We start from the raw sequence: 18283 nt of genomic DNA, 5'->3' as shown, positions 1-18283 counted from the left end.
AGTCCTGGATATCCAAGATTGAACACAAACACTCAAGACAGGGCCTACAATGAGGTGATGGGGTGAAATTTCCCCCAAAACACCCACAATAGTTAATTAGCTGTCTGAAATCCAGGACTTTAAGAGGGTGTGTGGCTTTGTAAATCTGAGACCCTGTTAAGAGTTTGGGCTGATTTTAGCTTCTTTTTTTCTCAACATGTCAGAGCTTAGCTTTCTTTTCCAGGTTGTAACTACTCCCAAATGGGGCCCAACCGGCTGGCAATATCTAGCACTTAGTATCCCTGCTTGGTAGTGGTTTAAAAACCGAGAAGAAAAAAAATGCACTCCTTCAAAGGTTCACAAGTCCTCAAATGTTTGTCATATATGACAAATCTCAGTTATGATGTTCTACCAGTCTGTTGGACCAGTGCTCTGGACTTCTCCGTACTCTGCTGGGGGAGCAGCATTGTAACTGGAGAAAACCAACCGACTCACTAAACTGGTGTGGAAGGCCGGCTCCATCATTGGCAAAGAGGACTATCCGGAACAGGCGGAGAGGAGGACATGAAGAAATGTTTGTCCATATTGGAGAACCGGACCACCCTCTCCACCACCTACTGCAGGGACAGCGGAGCACGTTCTCCAACAGACTGCTTTAGCTCTGCTTCACAAGGACAAACAGGAGAACATTCCTGATACAGGAGAACATTCTTGATAGAGGAGAAACTTCCAGATACAGGAGAACCTTCCTGGCAACTATTAGACTTTACAATAAATCACCTCTGGCCAGATCCTCCTCAAATTGAACAACATCAATGAACATTGCACCACTTTCACTTTATATACACTTAGATACACTGTATTTACTTTCATTTTTTTATTTTATTTCCTTTATTATTTAACTTCTTAAATGTAATATATCCTGTCCTACTCTTTTATTGTATTATTCTAAGAATCTAGTTACTAGAGAAGAAAACAGCACAGACAGAGACAGACAGACAGCCCGTCCTACAGAGAGAGAGAGAGAGAGAGAGAGAGAGAGAGAGAGAGAGAGAGAGAGAGTTCAAAGGAGAGGCCAGGTGCAGTGATCAGTCTAGTCTGATCACAGCAATCAACACAAAAAAAGCAGATTGAACTGTTGAACCCGGTTTCGCGCCACTTCTCCGCAGTTTGAGCTGCAGTGACTCACGAAACGCCACAGAGGGAACGACAGCCTCCTGACATGACAGCTCTTCTTGAGGTAAGAATGCCAACTTAATTTAATTTCAGAGAGTAACGTTGTATTGAACGAGCAACGTTAGTGACACTGAGGTTTCTACTCGGCTCTCTGGTGAGGGGTTGAGCTAGCCTCGTGTGAGCTAGCGGGTAGCTACTTTTGTATTCGAGGCATGGTGTTCTGCATTTCTGTGTCGCCTTGGGCGTCAAGAGTAAGTTAACTTAGCTATCTGATGGTTAAGTGTCTTCACGTTTCTTTAACATCGTCGATGTAACGTAGGTTGTCGGTTTCTGTGTTGAACGAGCTAACATTAGCTTACTTTACACATGTTAGCTGAGGTAATGTTTAGCTAACGCTCGTGTTATAGGTTCATTACTGTGGCAGGTGGGTTAAGACACCTGAGGGGTCACGTGCTACACACTTCATCTAATAACCACGATTTTATTGAAGTGCTTTGAAACTGGTTCCACGCAGACATGTATAGATAGACAAGTTCACATATACCGGAGCGGTCAGTCCGGACAGTCACGTGACCAGACACGTTATTGTACGTGTCTGGTCACGTGACGTCGGGACTCTGTTCACGTGACCGCTTTATACTGCGCTGTGTCATGCTGTCGGGACTGCTGTTAACGTGACTCTCTTAACGTGATGCTGTTGACGTGGTCGGGACTCTGTTCACGTGACTGTTGTTAACATGACGCTTATAACTGCGCTGTGGCGGACATGACAGCTCACAGCTCCTCAGAAGCTCCGTGAGCTGTCCAGTGAGGGGATGGTTTCATGTTCAAATCTTCATTTACTGTCCACATTATCAGATGAGGACGTCACCAAAGAGTGTCCTTTGAGTCGATGTTTACATTTATGTACAGATAATTAAGAACAATTAGTTAATTGTAAAATGCTAATTATTTTCTCCTGCCACCTTTCAGACATTATAATCCAACTTGGATGGAACAACTTCGTGACCTTAATGACACCCAGCAACACGGTGAGATTATAATCCATTTAAATGCCAGAAGCAAGCAATTATTTGTTTTTAAGATGTTTTTTTCTTTATTTGTGTTAGAGCTAGAGAGACACACAAGCAGCACAGGGGAGGATCTGCAGCAAAGGGACCACCGGAAACCTTTGGCCGCCATGATGACGACAACATGGGGCACTTGAGTGTGAATCTAGCCTTTTCATTTTTATTTACAACATTAGCATTGAAAAGAGCAAAAGTTGATGCTTGAGATGATTTTGTTTTTACTGAAGAGGATGTATGTCCTCCCCTTGTCCTTTATCCCCTTACTCTTTCTTTTTAGGTGTGATTACGATTACCAGCATGGACCTCAACACCTTCTTTGCTGTTCCACTCGTGTGACCCATGATCGGATTCAAGTTGTCAAGGATAAACGGGAGTAAGTTGTTTTAAGTTCAGTGTCTTAATTTAACAACAGAATAAATTGTTATTGTTCAAACCACCTAGTCATGTTGTAAATGCTATTTAAAGTTATATTATTGTTAATCTTTTCTATTTTGTCTTTTTTCTGGCTGTAGAGAGAATCATGTCAGCCCACAGACAACCGGTTGACCTGTGAGTCTTCAAGCAGTAATGATGACTACGCCTGCCTTAAGTTCCAGTTTCCTGGACATCATGTCGGCATGAGATTCTGTCCCCACCTGTCTTCAGTCTGGACCCAATGAGTTTTTTTTTTTTACAGTGCGTTTACAGTCACATGGTTTATTTCGAGGCTTTGTCTGAGTTTCAGTGCTGCAGTTATTTACCATTCAGGGTTGTTCAGAAACATCCAATTTGTCATTCTCATTTGAAGGGCTTGCTGCTGTGATTCTTTTGTGTACACCAGGATTTCTTTGTATTTTGGCATTTTACACAAATGTTTTTGAAAGATGGTCAACAAAGTTGCACAAATAAATGTTTACATGCTGTTATCCTAAATGTGGTAATTTGTTAACTGCTCCTCAGTAAATTCTTGCAAAAAGAAGGCATGATATTAAGTAGATTCTACATTAAAAAAATATGGCAACAAAGTGACAATCAATAACTTTACATAGATTTTAAGTCATGTGGTACCAATTATAAGTTGATTTGAAAAATTAATTTATGTAAAGATAAATAACAATTTCAGTTTAAATGTGTTGAATTCAGTAACATTCTTCCAAGTTATGAGTTGATGTAACTTATTTTATTTATTGAATCCAAATCATTCTTATCCAGATATTTAGAAAAATAGCATAGTTTTCACCCATACAATTAGTAAATATAAATCAGTATTATCCAGATATTTACTAAATTGAAATCAATTTTATCCACATAATTAGTAAATCTAAATTACTTTTTGACAGCTATTTGGTATATCTAAAGTACTTTTTTTTGGAATACCTAGTAAATATTAATCATTTTCACACATAAAATTAGTAAATATAAATCGGTATTATCCAGATATTTAGTAAATATAAATCAATTTCATCCACATAATTAGTAAATCTAAATTACTTTTTCACAGCTATTTGGTGTATCTAAATTACTTTCTTTTGAATACCTAGTAAATATTAATCATTTCCCCTGTATAATTGATTTGGATTTACTCAACATTTGCCATATTATTAGTAAATCCAAAATATTTGTATTTAATATTTTGTTTAAATTTGCTTAAAGGGTACCTGTAGTGCAAAACAACAACGTGCTACATCCATTCGGCGCATCAAATAAATCATATTTACCCTGCCGCTATTGTCAACAAGTCACGCATAGCCCGAGGATTTACATTTCTTTGTCAACATTCCGAGTCCGTGAACGCTTCAGGGCGCAGCCATTTTGCTAGTTATTTACTCATGTCAAAGCTAACTATGACGTTGAGTCGTTGAAAGGAATTCAGCCAATCCGGAGCCACTTTGTGACAAAACAGCGGATAGCCTATAACAAACAAACTGAGCTATAAAGGTGTACCAAATATAATGTCTTTCCCTCTATCGTGAAATATTCGTAGCGAAGAATTACACAATCTATATGGTCAAAATCAATGGAGATACTGCGAATGCCACGATACACGGGCAGCGGACGCGCCTTATTCGATATACCGCTGCCTCCATGGTGCGGCCTACTGAGACCGCTATATAAAGTATGGGCTTCTTAGTCTATGCTAAAGGATCATCATAATCATGGGCGATAGTATGCAGGCAAATGTTAGGCCTCTCGCTATGGGAGAATAAAGGTGAATATATTCAGAATATTAGTAATAATCACACCAACTCTGGTGATCGCAAATTAGCCTACATGAAACAACTGGCAAACTTACCGATTTGACAGTTCTCCTCGGTGCAGACCCCGAACATGTCGGCCGATCATTGCATCAATGAAAGACATCTCCAGCGCTGGCTTATGCGCGATGTAGCTCTCAAGCTCACTCTTTTGTGTGAAGCAGATGAGGTCTAATGACACTATATCATCGGACATAAGTTCGTGCTCTTTACAACAAATGCACTCTATGTCTGTTTTTTGTGGTACACATTTCCCACAACTGCACCAAACGTCCGCCGACTTGCGTGCACGGTCCGCTTCAGCATCTGGACCGGCGGTCCTTCGGCATCAACTTCATCTGAATCATCGCTATCATCGCTGTCACAATTCACTAAATGGGGATAGTCTGCTTTTAAAGGTTCAAACAAGTATCCAGTTGCTGAATCAGACAATCTTTCATCGTCCATATTCTCAATCTCTCAGCATTTGTTTGCGAGCGCTCGACGTTGTTTATATTGGTATCTGAACACATCCGCTGTGGCTGGCTGTCGATCTCTCAACGATTTGACGTCACACCACCCGCGACATATTCAAGCTCCAGTGCAATGTCGCATGTCGGAGTTGAGGACTTTGAACAGCCTAAACTACGTATTGTTATTGAATACTGGACCGTCAGTGCATGAATAACCTTTAGAAACACATTATCTTTTGATCTGGCTACATATTCGCTTTCACTACAGGTACCCTTTAATTAAATCAATAGTTTTTAATCAAAGCTGAAGTATTAAATTCTATTCAATTATATTAATTGTCACTTGTTGCCTTAATTTTATTGAGTAGACAATGGTCAAACTTTTCTGAGTGTTGCTGAGTTTGCACTTTGTCGGCAGAATGTGAAGAACAGAAAAACGTCCCTTTAACGTGCTTCTTTATGAGACATTAAGTATATGGTATTGGTTATTATATTCAGACAATGCATCCTATTGATTTATGCGTTTGCTGTCTTGCAGCTATAGTACTAGTTAGTGCATGTCTGGCTCATGTGTGTCGGATGAGAGCTCAGCTCTAAGTCCATAAGTTCAGAGTGTGCAGGAGAGGTTGCAGGAGCAACGTCAGCCTCGATGGCCGTTTATCTGCTCCAGTTGTATTTTGTTGGCACTAGTTCACAGTCATTTCTTGTCTTGTTCAATCGTAAACGGAGCAGAATTACAAAATGCTACTGAGTTCACGAATGTGCACCCAGTTTGTGAGGAACATTATGGATGTCTCTGTTCAGAATAACCTGCATGGATGAGTTTTGGGATGAGAGGCTGAGTTGGACAGCTTGGATTTAAATGCTGCAATTTACTCAGACATAGGATGACTTTTTCCATTAAACTACCAAAATATCTACATTGAAGTTATTTCAGGTATTCATCAGTCAGACAAAAGCTTTCAATCTTAATTCTGCACTAAACTACAATAAATACTCAGATGTATTTTTCTTTTATTGTCAGGAGAACAGATATACGACAACTCTCAACTCATCACTGTGTTACAAAAGAGAAAAAGAAAAGCCATTGCTACATTTTGTAGGTACGAGTATTTTGTATATTTGCTTCCCACCGTAACCACATTGAGATGTTGTCTCACTTATTGTCACTTCACATGATGTGTAATAATATTAATTAAATCTGCAAGCAGCGATGTACGGGCCCTCGCAACTCTGCACACGTCGGGGGGTACTTGCGGGACGCCGGCTCACGTGGTCGAGAATGATGCGACCGTTGGACAACGCTCCCACGAGTTAGACATTTTTTCTTAAAAGTGGATTAGCTATAGTCCTTCTCCTCATCTTGCCTGTAATCTCAGTTCTTGTGTGTCCTCGTTAAAGCAAATGAAGTAATGGGTGCAAATTTGGTGAATATAAATCTGTGTTTCTTGTTGTTTATATCGTTTGAATAACTTTGTTGTTAAGATGTTTCTTGAACCTGAACGTTTAGAGGACCATGCACTAGATTAACTTGTATCACATTCATGGCTGAAAAGGCTTTACATGGCAGATTATACACTGGATCATATTGTAACATATCAAACACACATATGGAAGATAAATAGAGAAAATACTCTGTCACACACACTTCATACATTGCACTACATCAGTACACACCAGCCAGGATCAGGATTGAAATGCAAGACTTTGTGGAAATAATGCTAATAAATGACCAACTGAAGAAAAAAAATGTAAAAGTCTAAATCTGTTAAATTAATAGTTTCACCCGACATCAGTGATTTCCTTCAAGGCCGATGAACAGCCAGGAGAAATAAACACTTGCCAGATTTTGGTTGTGCCGCTGTTGATGATGATGTCATTACTCTCCCTGGGTTCTTCTCACCTCATCTTGTTTGATTATTAAACCACAGCGGGCTTCAACAGAGTTGTTATGCTGGCCGTCGCCTCTGCACCCGGGCTAAATCTTCTGGTCTGCACTGCATCTGCAATCTGTAGTCTTAGCTGTATGTGTTGTCCCCAGACATAAAGACTTCATTGTCACAATATCATGGCTTGTTTCACAAATGAGCGTCACGCCAGTCCAACCACGCGCTGTAATGTTTCCCCACAAACACAGCTCTGCTCTAATGTCGCCAACACTGTCTAAGAATAATCACACTGGGAAACCCCAGAAAGGATCAAATGCATGTTTTTATGTGTGGCAACTTTTGAATGGGATGATGGGTAGTTGGAAGAAAAGGGCCAACAAAGACCACGTACTTGGGCCACTCTGTGTACTTCACAATTTTAATCAAACTGCACCGAGCATGGCATGCTGGGAGCGAGAGCCTACCCCCACTGTAGCCTGGGAAAAAGCCAGCTTGTCTTGAAAACTTCCAAACAATCACTCCTTCCCCTCATCTACTCGCTCAGAGCTCCCACTGTGTTGTAATATAACCTTAGAAGGGGGTACCAGGGCTGTGAGAGGTTAGTGCTGTCAGTGGGTACATAAAAGTAGAAGCTGCTGGACTGCCACACGATATTACTAAATACTAGCTGTTGCTCTGAGGTTGCTGAGGTGAACCGCTCGGTTTTGGCAGGTGGGGAGCCGGGTGGGGCTCGGGCCTTCACAGTAGGTTCTGGTTGATTAAAAGTGTTTCAACACAGTGGTGACCGGTGGTACCCAACTGCTTGCAATGAGGAAACTAACAGCATTGTATATTACAATGATCAGTGTGGGCTTATGAGCGTTCCCACAACAATCTGAGCATAAGACATGTGGAGATGGAGATTTAAAGGGGTGAGGTCTTTTTAATATCGTCCCACTGAAAGGATTGAGTCAGTCTCTGTCAGCTTTCAGTTTATGAGCTCATAGCTTGGTTACTCCAAACACTGAAAGTAATAGTTCAGTTAAGACATTTACTTGTTTTTTATACCGGACTATAACCAGAGATGTTTGATAGTCGATGTCGGACAGGATGTGTGGATGTGTTGTGGTCTCCCTGCTAATAGGAGATAGGAGATATACACATGCCCCTATCAACAGGACTATTTCATGTGTCACTGCCTTTCAAAATGGTTAAAAATCACAGTTGAAAAATGAAACTTGTTTTCTAATCTGATACGTCTACAGCTAAAGTTTGGGTAGGTTGAGAAAGAAAAGCTAGATGTGTAGTGTTATAGGTAAAGATCATGGTTTAGGTTGAAATGCCGACTTGGCTAAGGTTAGGACACACTCTGTGGTCATGGTTAAAATAAACTAGTGTTGACTAAAAGATACAGGAAGCATTCTCCCATGTCAAAGTCCAACCACCCCAACATCCCCCTGCTGTGTTCTTTGTCACTTGAATCTAAACGTGTGTTATTTTTGGCAGACACTAGCTTCAGGTCTTGAAAGACAATGTTGTAAAATTGTAAAAATCCACATGGGCTGAGGGGAAACCTGTTGCCTCGCCGGTGTGTGCTCTGTGTTGCATTTGTAATGTGGACCAAAGTTGTTGTTGTTGTTGCACATAGGGTTTTGAATGTTTGCATAAATAAACACAACACATAACAAAGTGACTGATACACAAGGGAAACAGTAAAGACTTTTGGAAACAGGCTATTACGTGGAACTGGCCTTCCTGTATCATCGTTATCATCTCATCAGCATCTGGAGCAACGCACTACAATCAAAACAGCCTCTTGCTTTTATAATACATTTGAACATGGTGCTGGTTTGGTCTGTATGCTTATGACTTTCAGAATGCAGCAGGTGAACATTGTGAGCTTGTGCACAAGCAAAGAGCATGAACGACTGTAAGTAAGTAATCCAGCTATGCTTACAGTTTTAAAGCTTGTAAAATAACACAAAGGTGAGAAGATGTTGAAATGGTATCATATGATTTTGCTCTCACTGGCTCAGTCTTGTTACAGGTGATTTATAATGTCTGTAAACACAGTTTGTCTTCTTGCAGAGACGGAAGAAAATGTGCTGTTGGACATTTGTTTTCACTTCCCCCCACCACTCAACTCCCTCCTGATTTCACCTCAGGCCAAAATGTCGCTTTTACTCTTTTAGTCCTGCTGTTTCACCTTCTCTTATATGACCATCCCATGTTCCCCTGCTGTGGGCCAACCTGCCATGTAAAGAACTGTCTTTGTGGAAAGAGCGGCTCCACAGGTGAGAGCAGCCTGAGGACAAGCTCTCCTGCTGGGCCGCGACACATGCTCACACACTCTGCCCTTTCTCTGGAAGATAACCTCTTTCTTTGACATTGCAGAAGCTTTTACCCGACTGGCAATATGTTAATTCCAACCCAGTACGAGCAAGAGCGATACATTGGGAGTGTAGCCATTTTCTTAAAGATTTATTTTTGTCATATCGGCCCATATGCAATCAGGCACACTTAAGAACACAACCTGTTGACTGACATGTTTCTGAATGCCTCTGATGTCTTGTGTTTCTGCACGTGCTCATGGCCAAATGTCTTCAGGAAGAATCCATGGAAGTAAAAAGTGCACAATACAGATTTTGTTTTCGAGTAGCACGTTGTGATGCTGTGGTTCCCTCGCTCTGCCTTCGGCAATGGCGCGACACCGTCGGGTTGGAGGAAGGCAGAGAGGCAGGACTCAGATATAGACGGCCACGCACTCAGACGCATCCTGCTGCGTCTTGCTTTCAGTCCGGAGCTATTTCAGAGGTTATTGATGTGTTCGCCAACTGGGAGGTTTCTTAACAACTGCCCTGCTGCAACAGGTTACAAGTCCAGCTTCCCGCTCATTAGGCTCTAATTGATTGTAATCTGGCCTTTGAGAAGTACTGGCCCGCTATGGGGTTGTTCTGCACATGTGAGGGCCCCCACTGTCCCTTCTACTTGTCCACCTCACTCACCAGCAGGGTCTGGAGTACAGACACAATTGGCCCTCTCAGATGTAATCATTAAAGCGGGTGGGATAGCATGAGTTCTTTCATACATCAGGCCTTGTGGACCAGCTTGAGAGCAGGGACAGTGGCCACTCTGCCTGCCCAGTGGGAGAGCCCCATCCTGGGCCGCCTATTGTTGGTCTCACCCCTCGATTGGCTGCCTGTGGTTCTGGCTGCATTGGGTTGATTTGTATGCCAAGGTCCTGGACCAAAGACAGCCATGCAGGGGAGCTGGGTCAATATTGGTTTTGAGAGCAAAAGGAAAAATGTCAAAATGTTAAATTCTATTGACTTCCCCCCACTGTTATTTGTTTCTGTGGCAAAAGGCCTAGTGGGCCATTAGTGTAAACAGGGCTTTGTCTTAGGGCTCAGCTTCCAGCGGGCGGCTCATGAAACAAAACCCAGAGATAGAGGGTCTGGTGTGGCTTAAAAATGGCTGAGCTGTGGGGCTGAATAGAGACCTTAAAATGACAAAGACAACATTTTTCCCGCATATGACACTGTTGCAGTACGCATGCCTTCTTGACCGCTGAAAGAGCTTTTTGGCATTTGGAAAGACCTGCAAAAAATGTGTGTAAGTACTTCAGGCTGATTATTAACATTCTTTACTTGCTTTTTTAAAAGGTAAATATCAAGAGAATACATAATATTACTTTTTGGAATCTCTGATTTAATATTTACATGGGTCCTTCATGTTTTACCTTATCTCTTCCTGCACGCATGTCCTACATGTATTGTCTTTTCCACTGTGTTCAGAGGTCCACAGCCACAGGGTAAAAGTGAGGAGCAGCTGTTTACCAGCAGTACATCCCTGTTGCCCTCTGCTCTCTCCTCTCTCGTTCAGCCCTCCAGGAATATGGGATTCTTTTTTAAATCACTTCCATTAACATGGAGCCATACAACTGTTCCTGCTTGAGTGTTTTCACACCCTCCTCCTCTTTGCTTTTTCCTCTGGTACTCCCTGCTTTCTTTTACCTATTCCCCCCTAACTTTATTATGTGGCAGGCTTTTGTGCTGCTGCAACAAGTCACTTCCTCAATGGGCAGACAGGGAGGGAACATGGAAATACTCAGGGAAAGGCACATAAAGGCTCGGGGGAACTCTTGAAAGTAAAAAGTTAACTTTGGGCTATGAAACAGTCTGAATTGATTTATCTTTGTAATGTTTATCTACTTACTTGTTTTTTTAACATATATTTAATTGGCTATTTTATATAGAGTTACATCACTGCTAATGGATTACTATGAATGCAGTCACACTGGAAACAATACAATGTGAGTGAAATCAAACATTATTGCGAGGTGAAACATTTCTCTCATTTGCCACCATTTGACCAATAAGGGTTCAGTGAAGCGAGCAATCCACTTACTTACTGACATGTCTTTCTTAACTGGGCAGTAAAGAAGTCGAACAAAGTTGACTTTGCCCCCCTTCTTCTCAAGCAAATAACATTTCCATTGCTTGTAAGTGTGAGTAGGCGTAAGTTACGTCTTTGAATTGACGGATGAAGATCGCGGTTTAATAGATCAAACAGATCAAGTCAAGGAAAGGTAAACATCTCTGGCTACCTCAGTGTGCTATTGCTACAGCTAATCATGTCCTGGTATTGTGCATTTGTCTTTTATTAAGGGAAAAAATTTGGGGAAAAGGGATGCATACACTGTGTGTGTGTGTGTGTGTGTGTATATTCAATTCAATTCAGTTTATTTTGTAGCCCAATATCACAAATTACAAATTTGCCTCAGAGGGCTTTACAATCTGTTCACATACGTCATCCCTGTCCCAGGACCTCACATCGGATCAGGAAAAACTCCCAAGAAATAGAAAAAAAACTTTCAGAGGGAAAAAAGGGAAGAAACCTTCAGGAGAGCAACAGGAGGAGGATCCCTCTCCAGGATGGACAGATGCAATAGATGTCATGTGTACAGAAGGAATCATTACAGAGTAACAACACGTTCAATGAGTATGAGCGTATGAGTAGTTGGTAGTAGGCATGCATGTGTGTGTGTGTGTGTGTGTGTGTGTTGTGGACAAAAGCATTTGTTCTAGCCAGGTCAGTAGGTTTATTCCGTGCCTGGAGACCTTGACGGCCTACTGGAAGTCCGACTGCCCGTGACCTTTTGAATTCATGCATAATGCAGCTCAAGGGTCGGGTCACTTAGAGCTCTGGCCTTATTGCAAAGTGTTGCAGGTTAATCGCAGCAGTGACAGTAGAAACACAGGAGCTCTTGGACAAGTTTTTGCAACTTGTCTTGAGTGCTTTGTATCATTCCTGGTCAGCACCAAAGAAACCAAGAAGCACCAAGTAGTTCACTCACTCATGGATGATACATTATCCAGAATTGTGTTTTTCAGTTTCATTCAGTGACTTTTTTCAATTATTGATTGCAACTAATTTGCTCTGCAGTATCAATTCATATCAGTCTCAAAGGAAAACCAGGGCCTGTAGACCTCATAAACATATGAGTAAGTCCAAACTGCATTCAGTTTCAGCTGTTTGCCAACCAGGTTTAATAAACATGTGAAAGAATTAGAGCTGAGCAACAGCAAACAGAGCATGGCTTGCAAAACGTCATGCTTTGGGAACATTTTTAAGATTCAAACGTTAGTGCATTTTCTGAAGACGTAACGGTGCACAGCATGTTATTTTCCTTCTCCAGTGACCCGTGGTGTCGGTCCGGTCTATGTTCTGCTTGACACTGGACAGACCCTCCTTCTCCCCCAGGACTGCGCAGAGACGTGGTGGATGAGCGTTTCCTTTTGAATCAGGAGTACAAAAAGCTACAGTGCAAAGAGCGAGAAAAAAAAAAGACACCCGTCATCACTGTGAGTTAGCACATGTAAAATAAATATATCAGCTGTAAAAGGGGGGCCCATTTGATCACAGCACGTCCTCCTACTCCCCATCCTGCCCCGCATACGCCAACAAACAACCCACAATTCCCTTCAGCCGGGGGTGACTTTGCATGAACATATTTGCTCATTGTGATTGCCAGCTTTTTGCCAGCCCCTTCTGGTGAGAGAGTGAGCAAACAAGCCCCTCTCCCCTGTGGACCTGCTGTAAACCAAAGACTGAAAGATGCATAACAAAAGGAGGGGAAAAGAGCAGTCAGAATGGTACAGAAAAGTGGGGTGAAGTTTGAAAGCATCACAGAACGACTAAATAGACTGTTTGGACTCCACTGCTGCCGATACCAGGGGTATACTTCTTGACAGCCGCAGAGTAAAACAAAGAGCGAATATAGCACAAACACAAATAGCAACTTAAAAATGTTCTAAGCCAATAAAAAGCCTTTTTTATCAGAATATATGAGTCCAAATAATAATCGTGGTGTGTTTGTGGCTCCTCAGCTTCCTGTGTTTCCTCTCTGAGGACTCTCCTCAGTCATACAGAGTCAAAGGAGTGGAAAGCCATGCAGCTCAAATGTGGACTGAGGTCTTTGCCCACTGTGAGCATTGCCCGGGGGAATGGTCGGACACAACCCGACTCCAACACCTGACACCTCGCTGTGAATGATCCTCTAAAGAGTGCACATCCTCCTCACCCAAATCAACTGAGCCATTTACTCACTCAACTCTGAGATGATTTAAAGGGTTTGTCCTCTCTTATTTTGCTATCCTTGAGATAACTGCATTCATTGTTGCACTTTTCAAAGTGAGGTTTTTTATTATTATTATGAAATGAGGATGTTTAATTGAGAATCACTTTTAGTGTGCTATTTGTGTTCCTGGTTCGCGTCTGATTCAGGCTAGATTCAAACGAGAGTGGGACATATGAGCACCAGTGTAAGGGAATGTATCACGGTTCTCAAAATGAAAACATATATACTTGATGATTTTCAAAGATTACCCATCTTGTGGTTTTGGATAAGATTGAGTTCAAAGAGTTTCCCAAACACAAGATGAAAAGTGAAAATAGAGCCGCTGCTGAATTTCATTTAAGTCCAGCAATAGAAGGATTGCATTAGTCACCTGGAAACTTGAGCTACGTTTGTCAGCCCACAAAATGACATCATGAGAAAGCACCTGCTTGTAGGACACCAAACACACTGCGTGCCCAGGAAACAGCTGCTCATCTATTGTTGTCTGGTGTTTTGGTTTATGGACAACATGAACCTCTCAACAAAGCCAAGTCCCTGCGGACGACAATGGTTTAAGTAGAAGGCAGAGTAAAGGGCATGCAGTGTTAAATGAAGTGCAATGTCAGCCTTTTACTTGTTTTTATTGGGCAGCCAAGTGGACGGTGCAGCTCTGTTGGGGGCTGCAGTAAAAGAGGATGGAAGATTCCTTCACACTTAGGTGTCTATCCTGTTAATAGGCTCATTCATAATGCTGGAAGTGTCCAGTGGTGGCAGTAGCAGGGTACACACACACACACACACACACACACACACACACGCTCGGGTTGTCGGGATACTCCAGTACCTTAGCAGTGGTTGGGATGGTGACAGTAGAGTCAGTTTAGATATTCCGATAAAGGTCAAGTGCCTAAACCAACCAATGTAGGAGCTCATATCCGCTATACTACTAATATGTTTTGAAGAAAATATAATGGCTATTAGCATAGCATTAAAACATAGCGGCAACCGAACAATAGATTTTACCAAAGTGAAGAAACCAAGAAGTGTCAACACACGAGATGAATGTAGAGCTCCTCATGTGAGGTTGGGCTGATGATGGGAGCTCATGTGTTAGTTGTTACCAGTCAGCTGAGAGCTGATCAGGCTATGCATAAAAAAGCTATGAGCTGTTTTTTGATCAGCTGATGCAAGATAGACAGCAGCTTTGTAGCTTTCTGTGAAGAGCACTTTAGTTTAATTTAGATTTGGCAGAAACGCACTACCTCCATTTTACTCTAGCATAAGAGCATATTGATGGTAGGTGAAATACACATTATTTATTTAACATCTTTGATATGATTGGTGCAGGCCAGATAATTTAATTGCTGATCCAGGCCGAGCAGATTTGACCAATAGGACTATGATCAGCCCAATAATCCCGTATGCGTCCCAGCCTAAACTGTGCAAGCAGAGAAAATTCTGTACTTGTCTGTACCTGCTTTTTAACTGTCACATAATTCCTACAAGAGGAACATTTATTTGCATTCAGCGGACTTAAACTTGACAGCAGAACAATAACTTCAGCTCTACACTGGTGAATGATTAATGTTGTGTTTTGTTTGATGCTAAATAAATAACATATACAAACTTGTGTTCCTTTTAACCTTACGCCTCTGAACTTTAAAACATTTTCAAACTGAACATGCACAGCCAAAAAGCCGGATGTTATTTCATTAAGGCATTACTCGTGTCTGTACTGAGGGAGGCACTGTTGGATGTGTTGGTCCATCAATAGGCATTTTCAAAATGGTGATTAAGCTCAGAGAAAGACATGTTAGCCTTTTAAACTGCTGGCAGACATAACTCATCTTGTCATATTGGTTAAATAATGAAGCCTTCATAAACAACTAACTGTAAATATAGCATACGGATTGCATCAGCAGTTTATACCTCGACGTATTGAAGCAGTTTATTAAAGTGAAACAAGAACACAGTTTGCTTTGAAAATATAAGCATTTACAACTATTGAGCACAGGATTAAATGTGTTTTCTCTCAAATACCTGGAATTAAAAATAACTCACAGTGCTTATTTTTGCACACAAAGAAGAAGCTGGTCCACTAATCCGATGCCACAGGTGCACAAATACCTGTGTAAGCAGAGTTAATACTGGTAAAAGCTCTTGGAAGAAGAAAAAAGGAACTCAGAAAAGTTCCCACACTTTGATTGTTTTGTTTCTTTCTCTTTCTTTCTGTCCTTTCTTTTTTCATTCCTGCCAAAATGTAAAGCAGTGTGCCAGCCATGAATGAACATAAATGATGGGGGAGGGGAAAATAATAGACGACAGAAAAACAAACATTGACTCGTGTAACTCACCTGTTGGTGAGAGTTTTTGTTTGGTGTTCATTCAGACAGCGGGCGGCTGGGGCCCCTCCCTGAGGCAGCGCTGGTTCCCAGGTAGAGCGTTGAGAGATGGGAGGAGAGTTCCCACCACCTCCCTAACCGTTCTCACCGTAGCTCATTGGTTGGACGTTGCCTCATCGCTGAAACAAGACACTCTCTCCGCCGTGCAGGCAGGTGTATGAGGCTGCAGGGCCCAAGGAGCTGGGAAGTGTGTGTGCCAGACACGAGGACAAAGAGACGTGCGAGGAGGAGGAGGAGGAGGAGGGTGATGAGCAAGTTTCACTCAAGCTTTGTCATACCTTCACTCTCTCAAAGTATCATTCATGTGCGTTGTCGTTGAGCTCCTTGTGTTTGGGAGGAGCATTCGCCTCCCCTTTGTACTTAGCAGCTGCTCCGCCAACCTGAGGACAGGTGTACACAAACAATGGGTATTTTGCCAATATAAGCAAATTAGTCTCAAATGGTTCCCACAGAAATCACTGTGGCCTTATAAGGGAGTTGGTAAAGACAATTGTGTCAGTTGGTCTTTATTTTGGCTGTCCATGATCACTAAGCTCCAAGTCTCAAGTCCACGGATCTGTTCAAGTCCATCCTTGACCCTCCCGTTGTCATTCAGGAGTTGAAAAAAAAGCGTATAAAAAAAGGCCACACAAACGACGTTCCAGTACTTTCCTCTGTTTTCCTAAATGTAGACAGCAAATACTAATGATTTGAAAATTCCAGCCTGGTTGGAAAAGAGAAAAACATTAAATTTGAGCCTTCACTAATTCACAACATGTGGACCAGCTTGTCAAGGTTTCCGTTTTTAGTATTGAGCCGCCATCATTTCAACCCACTCAGTGTACTTTTGTGTCAAATGGAACATGACTGCAACGTTGATGGATATTATAGTAACATTTGTGTGTGGCTATGTGTGAGGTTCAACAGTTCAGTAACGCGTTATCTCAGTTGAGGATGGTGTAACTTTCAGACTGAGGAACAGCCTGGTATGCCAAGATTGAACTAGCTCTGCACCTGGGAACGTCACGTACTCGTGGGTAGCTTCCTGAAGCCAGCTCTTATCACATCCGCAGCCCACAGTGACTTCCTGGTGTGGCTTTCAACAAGACATGGTTTCTTGTGCTTGGCATTTCCCACCTGGGGAGGTGTTTACTTTCACCTCGGTGTGACTGACGAGCAGCAATGACAGGAGAGATGCTTAACCATTCACTGTTTCTGCTTCCTCATTGAAATTAAATAAGAAAGTGTTTTTCATGTGTACTAATCTGGTGACAGTGAAAATTCAGACTTTATTAATTGACATGGTTTTGTTGTTGAAGCCTGCCTGGGCCTTGTCTGCGTGGTCTCTCTGCTATACTGCTCAACATGTCCGTTACTGAGTAGCAATTCAATCTTTTTAACTTAGAGGGAACTGTTTATAGGTGTTAGGAGGTCTTAATGAAAGTAGTGGGGAGGGAACTGCGCAAAATCTGATAAATTGCCTGAAGTGATGTAACTTGAGTCGGTTGGGTCTGCATACAGAGTATGGTGAATGTTACCGGACCTCTATCGCCGACCTCTCAACTCTGCTTGAGGCGAGCGACTCACGATGGAGATTTTCAGATGAGTAGAAACATTGTGTGTGATCTCCTATCCACCCAAAAACTCAATTAAAAAAATTAAATAATTTAAAATCTTTTTGCTACATTTCTACTTCTAGGGGGTAAAGTGTTGGTCAACATCTGAAAAAAGGTAGGACAGATACAGCCCAGATAATTTTTTCTGGTGCGGTTTCCTATTCACGATCAGTTAATATTGTGTTTAATTATGGCTGAACAAAGTTCTCCTCCTTTACAACTGATCCCTTGGTTCAGTGTTTACAAGTGGAAGGGCTTGGCACCATGAGGTTTATTCATGGCACCTGTAATATGACATAAAAAGAGCACAATTCAAGCCATAATGAGTATGTGTGGGTGTAAAATATATTTTCAGAATACTTAAGCGACCCGTACTGCGGTGAAATATTGAACTCCACTGTTTGTTTTTTACTGGACTTAAATAATCAAAGGCACGTATGTGTGTGGGAGGGAGGGCGGGTGCCTCTGTTAATGTGTCAGTCTGCAAGCGAGGCAATGAGCCAGGCTGTGTGCCTGCTGGAACTGCACGTGTGTGTGCAGGCATGTGTGTCTGTGTGTGTGTGTGTGTCTGAGTGTGTGTGTCTGTGTGTGTGTGTGTGTGCGCGCGCGTGCGAGGCTGCTGACGGGACCTGTCACTATCAGGCCCTCACATCTCTGGCACTGTCTGTGTTGACACTCTGCCCGAAGGGGAACGAGTCTGCAGAGGTTGAGGAGAGCAGCGGTTTCCCACGGCTGCTGCTCTCCGCCTCGGCCCTGCCTCTGCATTCCAGGGCTGCCAGCGCTCTGTAAATGTTTGGACAGCCTTGAACAAATAACACACCTTGAAAGGCACAAGCACAGGCCCTCTCTCCCTCTCCGCACACCCCTTCTCTTCATCCGCCTCCTTAA

The 18283-nt window shown here is 42.3% G+C and overlaps 1 long non-coding RNA gene across 2 annotated transcripts; it reads left to right on the top strand.

Annotated features, from left to right (window-relative positions):
• The first annotated feature begins 1132 nt into the window (after positions 1-1132).
• Positions 1133-3127, top strand: LOC130199725 (uncharacterized). Of its 2 annotated transcripts, XR_008832877.1 has the most exons (4): positions 1133-1219; positions 2128-2186; positions 2265-2598; positions 2738-3127. It is a non-coding gene; the product is annotated as an uncharacterized LOC130199725 (long non-coding RNA). The 2 variants fall into 2 exon arrangements; XR_008832878.1 differs by lacking the exon at positions 1133-1219 and adding an exon at positions 1258-1406 and having other exon boundaries at positions 2128-2598.
• The last annotated feature ends 15156 nt before the right edge of the window (positions 3128-18283 follow it).

This window comes from Pseudoliparis swirei, chromosome 9, assembly GCF_029220125.1.
Source record: "Pseudoliparis swirei isolate HS2019 ecotype Mariana Trench chromosome 9, NWPU_hadal_v1, whole genome shotgun sequence".
Classification (NCBI taxonomy): Eukaryota; Metazoa; Chordata; class Actinopteri; order Perciformes; family Liparidae; genus Pseudoliparis; species Pseudoliparis swirei.
Note: the sequence above shows the minus strand (reverse complement) of the source record. Positions and strands in the feature narration are given on the sequence as shown.